Source organism: Malania oleifera, chromosome 3, assembly GCF_029873635.1.
Source record: "Malania oleifera isolate guangnan ecotype guangnan chromosome 3, ASM2987363v1, whole genome shotgun sequence".
In the NCBI taxonomy this organism is placed as follows: Eukaryota; Viridiplantae; Streptophyta; class Magnoliopsida; order Santalales; family Ximeniaceae; genus Malania; species Malania oleifera.
In genome coordinates this window covers 61,227,155-61,245,098 of record NC_080419.1, presented here as the reverse complement: position 1 = coordinate 61,245,098, position 17,944 = coordinate 61,227,155, and positions in this window count along the sequence as shown.

Here is a 17,944-nt window from a genome sequence, read left to right as displayed (position 1 = left end):
TGATTAGCCCTAGTGCAGTGTGTTAGCTTTACCATGATACCAAGAGGGGGGGTGAATTGGTAATTTAAAATTTAAGCCCTAGGTCAATCTCCTAACACCAGTATATTCACAACCTTATGGTTAATCTAGTGCAGGTAATGTAAATGTACACCAGAAAGTAAATAAGACAATTTAATCAAACATACATGCACCAGAAAGCAGTAAAGTAAGGGTGACACGCATAAATGTTATCAAGGTTCAGCCAATTGCCTACATCCCTGCCTTGGCTAACAAGCATAAAGATTACCACTATAACTTGCTCACTTAAATGGGTGGAGTGGCACCTATACAAATCAGGTCAATTTAGGGGGCTGACCTCAACCGTTATATACAATCCTTACTGAACTAGATTACCGCCCCCTTAGGCCATGCCTAGAAACACTCAGAATTTACAATCAAATGCTACAAAAGTAGTACTTTGACGTAAATCAGATTTGTACCCAATATACACTCAGTCACATACACCACAAATGATTTAATACGTAAGCTCAGTGTGGTCAAGTATTTCAACTCTCAAATGTATTTTCCATATGTGTAATGAGTGCAAGAGAGTGTCAACAATAAATTCTTGTATTTCAAGATATTCTCAATCCAGGTGCTCAAACAAAGATATCACTCAAATTTCAAATATTCCAAAGTGCAGAATATATTAATCAAACAAATAGTGTAAATGCTTGGTTTGCAAAAAAAAAAAAAAAAATGCAATCTTTGTATTTAGCAAATGATGTATACTTGAATAAATATTGCAACAAAGATTAATATCACAAACACAAATATCTTTTCACAAATATGTCAATGTAAATCCCACAAGATATTTGATTAAGTTTTGAAAACATTTTTGCAACCTAAAGACAAATACAAGCTTCCTAAGATATTACAATACAAGTGCAATACTCAGAAGCTTAGGCAAGTCTTCTTAGGATAGGCTTATGAGCAAAGCCCCCTAAGAACACTTAGGTTTAGCTCTCAATGAAAATCGATTCAATCACACAACAATAAGAAAGCAACCCTAATTGCACAAACACTTAAGACACTTACAGAGGATTTAGGAACTTGAGAAGGTAAGTTTGAGTGCTTTTGAGAAAGAGTATGAGTAGTAGAGAGTATTTTACTCGAGAGATAATTTTTGATTTTGTTTGCTAATCGAGTTGCTAATTTTCCCAAATGAAGGAGTATTTATAGACACCCCAAGACTTATAACCGTTGGGGACAAGCCTGGTATTATTAGAAAAGATTAATGATGTTTTAAATATTTTAACCCTGACAAAAATAAGTTAACCACGGTAAAAATGCAGGGCAACTCGAGAGGACTGGTCGACTAGAAGAGTTTCGGTCAACCAAAGTTTATATGGCTCGGTCGACCGAGCCAATTTTTAACTTCAAGTTCGGCCGACCAAGAAGGGCGATTTTTCCAAAATTGCGTGGTTCGGTCGCCTAGGGTGAAAATGAACTACCTGATTGGTCGACCAGACCATTGGGTTCCCACACGTGGGAACTCAGTTAGCCAGGTTGGTGTAGTTTAAAAAGGTCTCGGTCGACCAGGAAGTCAAAATATTGACTTCAAGGGGTTTCGGTCGAACAGGGTCAAATGAAGTGTGTATTTTAGTCTTGTTTTAATTAATAATTACCCTATTCAAGTGTCTAATATATATAAGTGCAAGGGTGAGTGTCCTAGGGTCTCTTTAGGTCCAATTTTAGTTACATTTTAGTTCTATGCTTACCTATTAGACCATGCACGTGGGGTGTGTGACTATTACAAGTAAAACACTCTAATTTACTATTATAGACCAATTTTGCAAATGATAGATATATATATATATATATATATATATTATAATACAATGGAATTTGGTCTTCGATCTTCACTTGCTCCATGTGCATCTTGATCTTGACAGTTTTAGGTTCCTGCACAAAGCCTCAAACACCCATTAGATACAATCAGTATTCGTCATAATCAAAACTAGGCATGACCTATAAGGTCAACATTCTACCTCTTTTTGATGATGACAAATACAATTAGCAAAAATATGGGTTTAAGCCTAAGAAGGCTCCCCCTAACAATATGCATCCAATTCATTTTTAACTAAGTCATTTTACCCATTATTTTTGTCCCTTTCCATCTCCCCCTTTTGGCAACAACAAAAAAGGCCATACGAGGTAACGCTCTAGGCAATGGGTATGTATTATATTTATACATTATGAATTTTGGAAAGATTTTTAAAATTTTTTGGAAAAGATCCATTTATAAATTGGACTTTCCAAAATAAATCCTGTATAGAATGTAACTTGTTTAAGTTTATATTTCCTAGTAGTTTATCCACAACTACTCAAATAGTTCAGTATGGTCCAACAAACAAGTAAAAGTTTCAATAATATCATGAAGTGGACAAGGGAGTTGTGCATCACAAGTAATGATCAATACTCATTACATCCAATATGATTATGCAAGTGATATAAGACATGTGCACACATGCAATAAGCAACACCTACAAGTCTAAAACAAGGAGGCATCAACAGTAAGATAAGTTTCATAGATTTGGTAAATTTCACTTGAAAGCTCCCCCTAAATTTATGTAATTCATCAAACATCTAATAAGCTTCTCTACTATGCATTAAGCCTAACTCACTTCTAATCTATATGAACCAATCCTCGGGAAGCGGTTTAGTTAATATATCTGCCCATTGTTCATTTGTGCATACAAACTCAAGAGTCACATCTCTTTTTTGCACATGATCATGAAGAAAGTGGTGTGTAATTTCAATGTGTTTAGTTCGTGAATGTGAGATAAAATTTTTAGAGATGTTGATTGCACTAGTATTATCACATCTAATTAGTATTGTATCATAGTGCAATCCAAAATCCACAAGTTGTTGTTTCATATAAAGAGTTTGGGCATAACAACTTCCAGCTGCAATATATTCTACTTCAATTGTGGATAAAGCAACTGAGTTTTGTTTCTTGGAGAACCAAGAAACAAGAGATTGTCCTAAGTAATGACAAATGACGCTAGTGTTTTTTCTATCAATCTTATTACCGGTAAAGTCAGCATCAGTATAACTAACAATCTCAAAGGTAGTATGCTTAGGGTACCACAAGCCTAACTCTATAGTCCAAACTAGATACCTAAGGATTCATTTAACAGCTTTTAGGTGAGATTCCTTAGGGTCAGCCCGAAACCTAGCACACATACACACACTAAACATAATATCAGGCCTACTAGCAGTGAGATATAGGAGACTCCCAATCATGCCACGATACAATTTCACATCAACAGGAATTCCTTGCTCATCTTTATCAAGTTTAATGGAAGAGTTCATAGGTGTACTAAGAATTTTGCAATCTTCCATATGGAATTTCTTTAGCAAGTCCCTAATGTATTTAGATTGGCATAAAAAAGTTCCATGATTAGCTTGTTTGATTTGTAGCCCTAAAAAGAAACTAAGCTCACCCATCATGCTCATTTCAAATTCACTTTGCATGCATTTGGAAAACTCATTGCACAACTCATCATTAGTTGCTCCAAAAATGATATCGTCAACATAAATTTGAACAAGAAGCAAATCATTATTTTTGGATTTGAAGAAGAGTAGTGTCAATCTTGCCATGGGCAAAACCATTTTCTAGTAGAAAACCACTAAGCCTCTCATACCAAGCTCTAGGAGCTTTTTTTAACCCATACAAGGCTTTAGACAACCAGTAAACATGATCGGGATATTTATGATTTCCAAAACCTGGTGGTTGTTCTACGTATACCTCTTCATTAATGTAGCCATTTAGAAAAGCACTTTTAACATCTATTTGAAATAATTTAAAATTTTTAAAAGTGGCAAAGGAAAGTAGCATACAAATGGCTTCTAACCTAGCAACTGGAGCATATGTTTCATCAAAGTCAATCCCTTCCTGCTAATTATACCCTTGGGCAACTAGTCTAGCTTTATTTCTAGTCACTATCCCATTCTTATCTTTCTTATTTCTATATACCCATTTAGTTTCAATGATGGTGTGCTCATTAGGCCTAGGAACTAGAGTCCATGCTTTGCTTCTTTCAAATTGGTTAAGTTCTTCTTGCATGGACATCACCCAGGACTCATCCTCTATGACTTCTTTAATGGTTTTAGGTTCTTCTTGGGATAAGAAAGCGGAATGATTCACTAAATTTCTTAAGGAGGATCTTGTGGCTACACCATGGGATGTTCACCTATGATTTGATTTATAGGATGATTTCTGACAAATTTCCAATCTCTAGGCAACTCTTGATTTTGATTTTCATTATCTTCAGATGATTTTTCATTTACTTCTTGATTTTCACTTGTATTTTTTTTAATAGATATTTTCTCTAAGCATTTTCTAATATCAATATCATCTTCATTATCTTTATTAGAAAATAGATTAGATTCATCAAATACAACATGAATAGATTCAATTATGGTCAATGTTTGTTTATTGAAAACTCTATACACTTTACTATTGAGTGCATAACTTAGAAAAATGCCTTCACTAGATTTAGAATCAAATTTTCCTAAGTGTTCATTACCCCTAAGCACAAAACATTTACAACCAAACACATGAAAATAGGAGATATTAGGTTTATGGTTGTTCCATAATTCATAAGGGGTTTTATTTATTGACGGTCTAATTAACGCCCTGTTCATAACATAGCATGCAATATTTATGGCCTCGGCCCAAAAGTATTTAGGTAACTTATGTTCATTCAACATGATTCTACCCATCTCTTACAGTGACTTATTCTTTCTTTCTACCACACCATTTTGTTGAGGTGTCCTAAGTGCAGAGAAGTTGTGTGATATGCGCTCTAAGTCACAATATTTTTCTATGTTCTCATTTTTAAATTTTGTGCCTCTATCACTTCTTATATGAGTTCTCTTATATCTTTTTTCATTCTGAACTCTCCTACAAAGCTTGGTAAATTGTTCACATGATTCAATTTTGTGTGCAAGAAATAATACCCATGTCAATCGAGAAAAGTCATCCATAATTACAAAAGCATAAGATTTACCACCAAGACTTTGCACAAAATTAGGTCCAAAAAAATCTAAGTGAAGCATCTTTAGTGGTCTAGTGGTAGATATGAATTTCTTTTTCTTAAAACTAGATTGTTTTTTGCTTACCCATTTGACATGCATCATAAATTTTATCATTTACAAAAGATATATTAGGCAAGCCTTTAACTAATTCTTTTCTAATAATTTTAGACAATAAATCCATGCTAGCATGTCCTAAGCACCTATGTCATAACCAACTAGCTTCATTTATAGCAGAAAAGCATGTCACTTGTTGTGAAGCTAAGTTCAAGAGAAGTAGTATAAACATTTTCATTACGATCGGTAGTAAAAAACACTTAGTGATTGGATTTATTTTCTACTATGCATTTGTCATTTTCAAAAGATACTTTATATCCTATGTCACACAACTGACTTATGCTAAGTAGATTATGCTTTAGTCCATCAACCAACAAAACATTATCAATAGTAAGAGAGGAATCCTTACCAACCTTACCTACCCCGATGATGCATCCTTTAGCATTGTGGCCAAATGTCTCATAGCCTCCATCCTTGGGAACAATTTATGTGAATTTTCCCTTGTCTTTGGTCATGTTTCGTGAGCACCCGCTATCCAGGTACAACCAGTCCTTAGAGGAGGATGATCTTAGGCATACCTGAAAAATAAGCTAAGTAACTGATGCTGGTCCCCAAATCTTATTGGGTCTAGGGTGGTTAGTAGTAGGATATCCCTTAACTACCCATACCTTCCTAACTCTAGCATGCTTATTCCTAAGTGAACAATCAAATTGAATGTGACCAATCTGTTTACATTTAAAACATCTTAATCTACACTTAGGCTCTTTAGGAGGAATATAAGATTTTGACTCACATGTAAAGTGTCCTAAGTAAAGATTAGATCATCTAACATTTTCAACACCATTAAAACCAAGACCCTCTTTACTTAAGGAGTTTCTTTAGGCACCAAGTAATTTTCCAAAATTTTTTTTGCCCTCAGTGAATTTAAAAATGATTTTGGAGCTATCCTACAATTTCCTCTCAAGTTAATCAATAGTAACATCTTTTTGTTTTAAAATAGAGGCATGAGAGGTTTTTGCCATATTAAACAACTTTGACCAATTTTCACATTTATTTTTCAAATCATTGTTTTCTTTGGTCATTTTTCCTAACAATTTAGAAACACAAATATATTCAAACTGTAACTCTCTAAATATAGGCATGCAGTCAGAATCACAATCATCAGATGAACATGATGAAGATAATGAGCTAGAAGACAATACCTCATCCTCGTGTGCCATCAAGCACAGATTAGCGACCTCCAAGTTACTATGATCTGATTCTGAGTCGTTGCTTCTGAGTTTGTCCCATGAAGTCCCAGCCATCATTGCTTTCTTCTTTTTCTTAGCCTCCTTTTTCAGCAGTGGGGAGTCAGGTTTGATGTGCCCCACCTTGTTGTAGTTATAGCATGTAGGAGCGTTTGATTTTTCTTTTCTTTTGCTGGACTCTCCCTTCTCAATAGTAGACTCTCTATATTTTTTATACGGCTTCTTGTTCTTCTTGAAGAATCTGTTAAATTTTTTGGTTAGCATAGCCATTTTATCATTCGTGTCTGATTCACTGCATTCACTAGATGTGTTAGTAGAACCTTTTAATGCAGTTACTTTCTTAGCCCTATTATACTCATTAAGTCTCTCATTTATGGCTAACTCATAAATAATCAGGGAACCGATCAGTTCATCCAGAGTCATGGCCTTAAGGTCTCTACCCTCAGCAATGGGCGGAGCCTTAGCTTCCCATGTGGGATAGGTCTTTCCTAATGCAAGCAGTGAGTTTTTTATGTGTGTAAATCTAGTGTACATGCTCTGAATGGACTCACCTACATTCATCCTAAAGGCCTCATACTCACTAGTCAACATGTCTATCCTACTGTCTTTCACATCGCTTGTACCCTCATATGTAACTTCTAACTTATCCCATATTTCTTTAGCAGTAGAGTATGCCATAATTCTATTAAATTCATTTACATCAAGACTACAATATAAAATTCCATAATTCTATTAAATTCATTTACATCAAGACTACAATATAAAATATTCATGGTAGTAGCATTTAAACTAACAACTTTCATTTCATCATTATTATACTTTTCTTCAGTCTTCGGAACCCAAGATGTACCCTCAGTTTTCATAGGGACAAAATTTCTCATAGAGACAATCCTTCACACCTTCCAATTAGTATTCTAAAGGTAGATGCGCATCCTCTATTTCCAAAAGGTGTAATTAACACCACTGAAAACAGGAGGTCGTGTGGAAGAAGGTCCCTCAGGGAAAGGAGTCATAGAGCTATGAGCCATATGCAATCTTTTGCAAAATAACAAGTAGTATATGCTACATGGCTCTGATACTAATTGTTAGCATTACCATGATCCCAAGAGGGGGGTAAATGGGTAATTTTCAAATTTAAACCCTAAGTCAATCTCCTAACACCAGTATATTCACAACCCTATGGTCAATCTAGTGCAGGTAATGTAAATGTATACTAGAAAGTAAATAAGGCAATTTAATCAAACATACATGCACCAGAAAGCAGCAAAGTAAGGGCGACACACAGAAATGTTATCGAGGTTTGGCCAATTGCCTGCATCCCCACATTGGCTAACAAGTACAAGGATTACCACTATAACTTGCTCACTTAAACGAGTGGAGCAGCACCTATACAAATCAGGTCAATTCAGGGGGCTGACCTCAATTGTTACATACAATCCTTACGACGCTGGATTACCGCCTCCTTAGATCACGCCTAGAAACACTCAGATTTTACAATCAAATGGTACAGAAGTAGTGCTTTCACGTAAGGCAGATTTGTACCCAATATACGCTCAGTCACATACATCACAAATGATTTAATACGTAAGCTCAGTATGGTCAAGTAGTTCAACTCTCAAATGTATTTTCTATCCATGTAATGAGTGCGTGAGAATGTCAAAAATTATTATTTTATTTCAAGATATTCTTAATCAAGATGTTCAAACAAAGATATCACTTAAGTTTCAAATAGTCCAAATAGCAGAATATATTAATCACGCAAATAGTATATATGCTTGGCTTGCAAAAGATATGCAATCTTTGTATTCAGCAAATGATGAATACTTGAATAAATATTGCAACAAAGAAATATCACAAACATATATATCTTTTTTCAAATATGTCGATGTAAATCCCATAAGATATTTGAGTAAGTTTTGAAAACGTTTTTGTAACAAAAAAAAAAATACAAGCTTCCTAAGATATTGCAATACAAGTGCAATACTCAGAAGCTTAGGGAAGTCTTCTTAGGATAGGCTTATGAGCAAAGCCCCCTAAGAAAGCTTAAGTTTATCTCTCAATGAAAATTGATTCAATCACACAACAATGAGAGAGCAACCCTAATTGCACAAACACTCAAGACACTTACAGAGGATTTAGGAACTTGAGAAGGTAAGTTTGAGTGTTTTTTAGAATGAGTATGAGTAGTAGAGAGTATTTTGCTTAAGAAATAATTTTTTATTTTGTTTGCTAATTGATTTGCTAATTTTCCCAAATGAAGGAGTATTTATAAACACCCTAAGAATTATAACCTTTGGGGACAAGCCTGGTATTATTAGAAAAGATTAATGATGTTTTAAATATTTTAACCCTGATAAAAATAAGTTAACCACGATAAAAATGCAGGGTAACCCGAGAGGACCGGTTGACTATAAGATTTTTGGTTGACCGAAGTTCATATGGCTCGATCGACGAATCCAATTTTGAACTTCAGTGTGAGTTGACCAGAAGTGTGATTTTTCCAAAATTGTGCTGTTCGGTTGACCAGGTTGAAAATGAACTACCTGGTCGGTCAACCAGACCGTTGGGTTCCCACACGTGGGAACTTAGTCGACCAGGTTGGTGTAGTTCAAAAAGGTCTCGGTCGACTAGGAAATCAAACAGTTGACTTCAAGGGGTTTCGGTCGACCATGATCAAATGAATTGCTATTGCACGGTCGTCTGAACTGTGGTCAACTAGTTGACCCAAACCAGATTTGGTCGACCAAGGGCAAAATGAACTGCATGCTCCAGTCAACTGAAAGTGCACAAAGTGTGCATTTCAGTCCTATTTTAATTCACAATCACCCTATTCAAGTGCCTAATACATATAAGTGCAAGGGTGAGTGTCCTAGGGTCTCTTTAGGTCCAATTTTAGTTAAGTTTTAGTTCTAAGCTTACTTATTAGACCATGCACCTATGGTGTGTGATTATTACAAGTAAAACAGCCTAATTTACTATTAGAGACCAATTTGGCAAATGAAATATATATATATATATATATATATCTACAATACAATGGAATTTGGTCTTTGATCTTCACTTGCTCTATGTGCATCTTTATCTTGACAGTTTTAGGTTCCTACACAAAACCTCAAACACCTATTTGATACAATGAGTATATGTCATAATCAAAACCAGGCGTGACCTATAAGGTCAACATAGTGACAAGCCTCTATTTTAGTTCCTATAAGCTTTGCTCGCAATCGTCATCCCATTCAAACCTAACATTTTTTTTTGTCAAACGCGTGAGAAGTCCTAATAAAGCTGAAAACCCCTATACAAACCAATGGTAATAATCCGCCAGTCCCAAGAAACTCCTAATTTCCTGAATGTTCTTCGGCCTGACCCAATTCAACATTGCCTCAATCTTGCTGGGATCCACTGAAATACCATCCCCTGAAATAATATGCCCCAAAAATGACACATTCTCTAGCCAAAATTCATATTTACTAAACTTAGCATACAACTTCTTTTCCTTGAGCATCTGAAGTACCAGTCGTAAATGCATCTCATGCTCCTCAAAACTCTTTAAGTAAACCAGCAGGAGCATTTGTCAGATTAAATGGCATAACTAGAAATTAATAATGTCCATACCTAATCCTGAAAGTTGTCTTTGAGACAACTTCTGCTTTTACTTTCACATGTTGGCAGCTTGATCTGAGGTCAATCTTAGAATAGACCCGTGTATCCTGAAGCTGGTCAAATAAATCGTATACACAGGGTAGAGGATACCTGTTCTTGATTATCACCTTATTAATTTCCCTATAACCTATACACATCCTCTTAGACTCGTCCTTCTTCTTTATAAATAACACTGGAACTCCCCACAGTGATACTATGGGCTGAATAAAACCCTTATCCATCAAGTCTTGCAACTGATCTTTTAGCTCTCCCAACTCTATTGGAGCCATTCTGTAAGGAGCTTTAGAGATCAGTGCCATCCCGGGAAATAAATCAATAGAAAAATCTACCTCGCGGTCATGAGGTAACCCAGGTAGATCTTCTAAAAAAACGTCTTGAAACTCCCTAACCACTAGTGTATTACCCAACTTCAATTCATTTTCTAACACCTCCTTTACAAAGGTCATAAACCACTGACAACCATCCAGGAAAAATCTTCTCACCTTTATGGCTGATACTAACTAAGGCGGGGATTGCACAAGCGACCCTATAAACTTGAATTCTGGTCTTCCCAGAGATCTAAATATTACTTATTTCAAACAACAGTCTATACTAGCGTAATTAGCTACCAACCAGTCTATAACAAAAATTACATCGAACCCATGCACGTCCAATACTATCAAGTCAGCTAGCAAGACTTTCCCTTGAATATCAATTGGAAAACCTCGGAGCACTCTACTACACCTCACTACTGACGCAGTCAGTGTAGTTACTAACAGTTCAATGTCTAACAACTATGTTTCTACCCCATATAATCTAATACACCCTATAGACACGAACGAGTGTGTGGCTCCTACTTCAATCAATACAATAACTTTAAATGAAAGCATGTTAATTGTACCTGTCACCACATCATTGGTTGTCTCAGCATCTCCAGGCGTCAAAGCATAAACCCTTGCCGGAGCTACATTCCTCTACTGGCCTTCATGGGGCTCCAGTCTCCCTGGTATGGTCTGGGAGCAAGAACGGTACCAAGTGGTGTAGGGCAATCTTGCATCAGATGTCTTTGCCTACCATAGCAATAACAGACGGCTCTCCCAACTCGACACTCTCCAAAGATTCTTTCCATAGGTCTGACAAATAGGGAAAATTCTGCACCGCCTGAAACTCACGACCTCTAGTCTCTTGCCTCTGTCCTCTGCCACAGTTTCCTCTCCTCCATTGACCCTACCTAGATCCCTGCTAGAAGCCTAAAGGTGTAGATCTCTTCTTTTGTTCCCGCTCCTTTGCATCCATTCACTTACTAGCCTCAATCAATGCTGCTTTATCGACTAACTCAGCAAATTCCTATATCTTCAACACTACTACCTACTTGTATATTCCATGCCTCAATCCTCTTTTAAATTTTCTTACTTTCTCTATTTCATCAGGAACAACATACGGAGTGAAATGAGACAACTCTATGAACCTCTCTGCATACTGCTGGACTGACTATTGTCCCTGCTTTAGATCTAGAAACTCTTCCACTTTAGCTTCCCTGATAGTGGCTGGGAAATATCTGTCAAAGAATAATTATTTAAATTGGTCTCATGTCATAACTATCGGCGTCATCTTTTACTGCTCTATAAGTTTCACAGCAATCCACCACCTCTCAACCTCCTCTGCCAGTTAATAGGTGGTGAAGAGGACCCTTTGCTCCTCTGTACACTGCAATACTGCCAAAATTTTCTTGATCTTCTACATCCAATTCTTGGTAGGAGCAGGCTCAACTCCTTCTAAAAATTCTTGAGGATTCATCTTGGTAAATTTCTCTATCGTGCACCCATATCTTGCAGATGGGCCTTCCTGCTCTCTGGAGCTCCTAGCGATCTCAGCCATAACCTGCTGAGCCACATTGTGTAAAACCGCATCAGAGTCAGCCCTACCTACACTCGAGGGCCCTGCACCCTCACTACTAACCACATGGGCACTACCTCCTCCAGGGTCCATCTTGAAAAGACAATAAACATGGCTTAAGGACCCTATTCTTATAATTTACGCATCTAACTAAAATCCCCTATCTTGACATTCTTATCTTATTTCAAGATCCAGTCCTACACTATAGAAACACACTCTAACAATAGTTTATTATGGTTTTCCCTAAATCGTCACCCTAGGAAAGACACATAAACCACCATAGAAGTCCTTCCTCTAGATTGCAGAACAAAACCTTAAATTCTTTCCCTAACTCTAGTATCGTTTCCACTGCACTATAAAGTTTACAAAACCTAACAACCTAGGCTCTGATACCAAACTATAACGACCTGCTTATTTTATCATAATTTTTTTTAAATAACATTTAATATAATAATCTCGATGTCCTATTCAGTTGATAAAACACAATCAACCTGGACCCATGCGTACTGGGGATATACTACATCTTTAATACCTTAGAAGTGGAAAATGTAAAATCGTATACATATCAAATCATCCAACTAACACAATACCAGAGTTTTACTAAAACTATTATATACATATACACATCCCAAAATGACCAAAAAAGTATCTTAGGGTCATAAACCCAACAATCCATCAGACCCTAGCATAATGACTTACCCTTCTGATAGGGTAGGATTGTTGGTCTCTAACGCTGTGAAACTCTACCCGATCTTCTATCTGGGGCTCTTAAAATGTTTATAAAGCTGGGGTCAGACACCTCTCACTAAGAGAAACAAACTAATATCAGTGTGTGGCAACATGAGTATTTTTGTGTTATACATATAACAGTACATAAATCATATTTGGAAAAACTGTCTGTATCATATCTGGATAAAACATAATTTATCATAACATGGAATAACATATTGAGTTTCTATACATGAAATCATCATATATAATTGTACATGAAATAATACCCTAGAAGGATAGCTGGTTGGTGTCATGTCTTATCCCCAAATTACTAGGTTATGCAACCCGAAGGCGAGACCTAGCAAAGGCTGGACGACCACGCTAGATCAACATAAGTCTGTAAGTATGATGGGTCTGCCCCTTCTGATCTAGATGCCAGACGGACGCCTGCACTACCATAAAACCACATTGAATGCTGATCTCCCACAATCCCTTGTGACATGTGGTAGCACTAACATATACATGATCATGAACATATAGTTACAGTACCATGCATCGTGAAAGCCTAAACCAGGCCATTTGAGTTATGATAACATATAGTTAATCTCAAATAATGATACATAGCTATTTCACAATAATATTTGTCAAAATAATATTTTCATGAATTTTTGCATATCATAATGTATAAACCACAACCCTTATGCCAGCATTTTGTATCTTGTAAATCATGGCCCTTATACCAGCATAGTAAAACATGAAAACCACAACCCTTATCCCGACATAGCATATCATAAAAACCACGGTCCTTACGCCGGCATATCATATCATGTAAAATCACGGCCCTTACACTGGTATATATTTCAATATACATAGTTTGAAATCTTTGTACTGTTTCAATACTATATTTTAAATATAGTTCTCGTATCATTTTTAATATCTTCCTGAAAACAGTAATAACATGCTAATTCTGAAAACATAATATTCTGATATTACATAAAATCATATAATTTCATACTCATGCCACACAAAAGTGAATATTGTTCTTATTCATAAAATCTGCACAAAATCATATTCCCTATTGATCTATATTAAAATCATTTTCCTGTTAACAACAGTATTTCCAAACTCAGTTCTATAACATACATAATTTCCTTGAAAATAAAAGCTGAATATTAATAAATAATTTCATGGAAATACTGACTTGTTTATTCCCTTACCCGAATTATGGAAAAGCTGACAAATTACTCCAAAATTACACCCGTGTGTTCCCTAGCTCAACTGTAATGACCCAAAGAATAATGGTATTTAAATAATAAAGAGAGAGGAAAATAGAAATAATAAAAGAAAGCGGCAGCAGATTTCAGTTATTCATGATTGTATAGAATCCGATTTTTATAGAAATGTAACTCACTTGGCACACACTAGTAATATCATTTTTCGTATTACTGAGCGTCGTCTCATCCCAATAAATTGACATTTTTTTTTCCAGGTGATCTAGTTAGGCAAGCAAATCAAGCTCGTAGGTAGAGGGGCTATAGTGCTGCCCTGTCAGTAAAGTAAGTATTTTTGGGAGATTATATTTGTATAGCTCTAGTTTTAGTTAAGGGTATGTTGGGGGACAGTTGTGTATGTGTATCTTGGGAATACTCTAGCACTCTAGTATTGTACTATATATATGATTGTGGATTTATGTGACTTCAGCTTCTCGTTGCTTAAGCCATAGTTAGATTTAAATTAGCAAGTATCAGAGTAGTGTAAACTTCAGTTTATATGAAAAAAAAAAACTATAAAATGTAGCTGAGGTAGTTACATCAACACCTTGAAATAGCAATTCCCCCAACAAAACTTATGTATAGACCCATCTAATACCTTTCCTCAACTCAAAAATACGAAATACCTTAATAAACATTAAAATATCAACATACCTAAATTTTGGGATGGTGCCCAAGTTGGCCTAACCAATGAATAACTCCAGCAAATTTGTAAAGAATCTTTCGAGGAGTAACGTGGTGGCTTCGAATCATCGAACCGGTGAAAGACAAAGCCAGAATCGAAGAAAGAAAGAGAGAGAGTTATAGGAGGGAAAGAGAAAAGGTTTCTGTAAGTTTTTTCCATAGAAAAATGGGTTCTTGAGCTTATATAGAAAGGGCCTCGTCGACGAGTCACATTTCCCCATCGACAAGTCCAAGTGGTAGTCTCGTCGACGAACACCTTCTTCTTGTCAATGAGTTTCAGGCTCCAAAACAAGTTCTCTCAGAAACTTCTCGTTGATGAGACACGAGTTCCCATCGACAAGACAAAGAGCACTACTCGTCGATGAGCACTACTTCACTCGTTGACGAGATCCTACTGGAACCCTTTTTGAAAAATCTTTTTCTCTCCTTTATTTTATCATTTAATTACTATAATTCTTTAGGTCTCTACACGTAAGGTGTTCTAAACTTGATGAAACAATAAGCATCTCACCATCACTGCTCCCTAAGTTCCCTTCTTCAACTACATTCGTGGATTTTGCCTTTCCTTTCTCCAACTCTAGATATGCTAGGCTTTTGTGCCCTAGTTTGCCGCACTTAAAACAGTGAACATCATTCTTCTCCCTGGACTGAGTTTTGGAGGATTTTTCTTTCCCACGATCTTGATTACCCTTCGTTGTGAGCCCTTCACTATGTGAACCCTCATCGTTAGCTTTCTTCATTTCATGGAGCCCTAGCAATGCACTTGGGATGTATTCCAACTCTACGGTTTCTTTCCCATAAGTCAGCGTCGTAACTGGATTCTTATATGTAGGCAACGTAGGTAGGGAATTCAACAGCATCAACGCTTTGTCCTCCTCCTCAAACTTCACATCAACTCACCCCAAATCACTAGTGATCTAATTACATGTGTTAATATGCTAAGTCAATTCTGAACCTTCAGCCATCTTAAGGCCATAAAGCTTTTGCTTAAATTACAACTTGTTTGAAATTGACTCGAACATGTATTGGCGCTTCAGTTTAAGCCACAATGAGTCCTCATCCATGACGTGATACAAGATGTCATCAACTAGACATAACCTAGTCATAGAAACTGTCTTTGCTTCAAGCTCCTTCCAACTTGCACCATTCATGTCATTCGGCTTCTTTCCATATAATGCCTTCACCATCCCTTGTTGCACTAGTAGATCTTTCACCCTTCATTGCCAAAGCCCAAAATTATTGGTTCCATCAAACTTTTTCACATCAAACTTAATCAAAGAGACCCTAACCATTGTTGAACCAATAGAATTGACGCCATTTGTTCATGTTCGTTCAACTTGAACACGCACAACGAATGCACACAATCAAACAAAAAACAATCAACAACCACCAATGCAATCACTCAATGATGAAATATACTCAAGAAGCAAGAAAACAATAATAAGAAAAATAATAAACACAACTAGAACACACAATATTTTTACATGGTTCGGCAATAGCCTATATCTACGGGAGCAGCACTTCGATTTTCACTATGATCAATGTCAAGGCTTACATTTTTGGGTTACAATATTGTTTATATAACAATCCAATGCCTATATAAGAGTTCTAGTTTAACTAAACTATATCTATAGTGATTCCTCAGAGAAAAAACCCCTAGATAAGCCCAATCTAAACCCTCAAATTCAAAATACGGGAACTGCACTAACAAAAATCGTCAACAGTTTGACCAAACCATCGACGGTTTTGTGCTTAGCCAAGGTCTCCTTGCTTATTTTCTAAAACCTCTTCCCATGTAATTGTCCCCCACTTCATGTAGCTCTCTCCAATACATGTGATCCGCTCTGAATATGAGTCACACCTCCAACAATCAAACACTAGGATACTCAAACCAAAGTTAAATTTATGGTAAACTAACTTTTGAGAAATTGTTGGTTTAAAATTTAGACTCAAATGGGTTAAAAAACTAGTAACTCAATGTTTGGTTCTTTTAGGGAATACTAGTTGACCAAAGATAGACACCCTTAATTTGATTGGAACACAACCATTATTCTTAAGACACTAGTCACAATTTAGATAACAAAGCCAAAAGACTTTGTTCCTTGATTTCATCAAGCAAATGCATGACAAAGTTTGATAAGTCGTCTCTATCTACTTTTCTTAAAAACTCTTCATTATTTTGAAATCCATTCCCCACAAGGCTCCTTGACAACAGCTTCTTAAGGACACATTATTGAAGTGAGGTCCGTACTAAGTTCCAATCTTGAGGCTTTTCCTTCACCATATTTTTTGCCCCATTGAATAGATCCCCAAAAAAAATTACTGGTTCCAATTCCTTTGTATTGGCGAAACCATTTCCTATATTACTTGTGCGAACAAAAAAAAAACAAATAAACAAACAAAATTTGGGAAAAAAAAAAAGTGATAATCCCAGAATGATTCAATGAGAGGAGACTGAAATGTATTTTTATTTCATTCAAATTCAAAATAATTTAAGCAAAAAGCAATTTATGGATGTATTCCTCTTATTATTGATTTCATCACCCATAGGTACTCAAGCACAAGACCAATTTTCCACCACTACTTCTGATTCATTTTAGTTTGATTATGAAGTTGAATACCAGTCAATATTCCAACCCAATGGCATTTACTACATTCCCACTGTGATTAGGCAATGGGTTCCCATGTACATTAGGCTCCTTTGTGTCAAACACCAACCAACCTACATCTCTAAAAGCTTGCACCTTGTGCTTAAAATGCCAATATTTTTCAATTGAATGACCTATTGCTCTAGCATGATACTCACATCAAGCATTTGGGTCGTACCATCTTGGGTAAGGAGGATGTATTGGCACTCTTGGTATAAGTGCCACTAATTGCCTTTCAACCAATTATGGAAACGATTCCACGTACGTCATCGAAATTGGTTGAATTTCAACTCTTCTCATTCTTCTTTTTGGCGTTTGTAAATTTTTTTGTTCCAGAGTTGGTGAAGGACTAGAGAAACTCAAATATGGTCGTACACCGTGTTGTGCTATGTTACTTGCCCATCTTTCTTTGTGGTATGGGCGACTTTATATCATCCAGGCCTCTTTCTTTCCTTTCCCCAACCCATTTTGAAGAGCTTTGTTCTATCCCTATATACTTCACATTTCTTATCTTGATTGCTTCTTCAACCAGTTTTTTAGTGATAACCAAGCCAACAAAATCCTAGGAATGCTTTTAATAAGATGGTCAATACATGGATCTTCAAGAGAGTTGTCAAATAAATAAACAACTTTCCCATCTTCAAATGAAAGATAAATTTGTGCTATCATTTTTCTCCATTAATAAGCGTATTTACTCGTCTTTTTC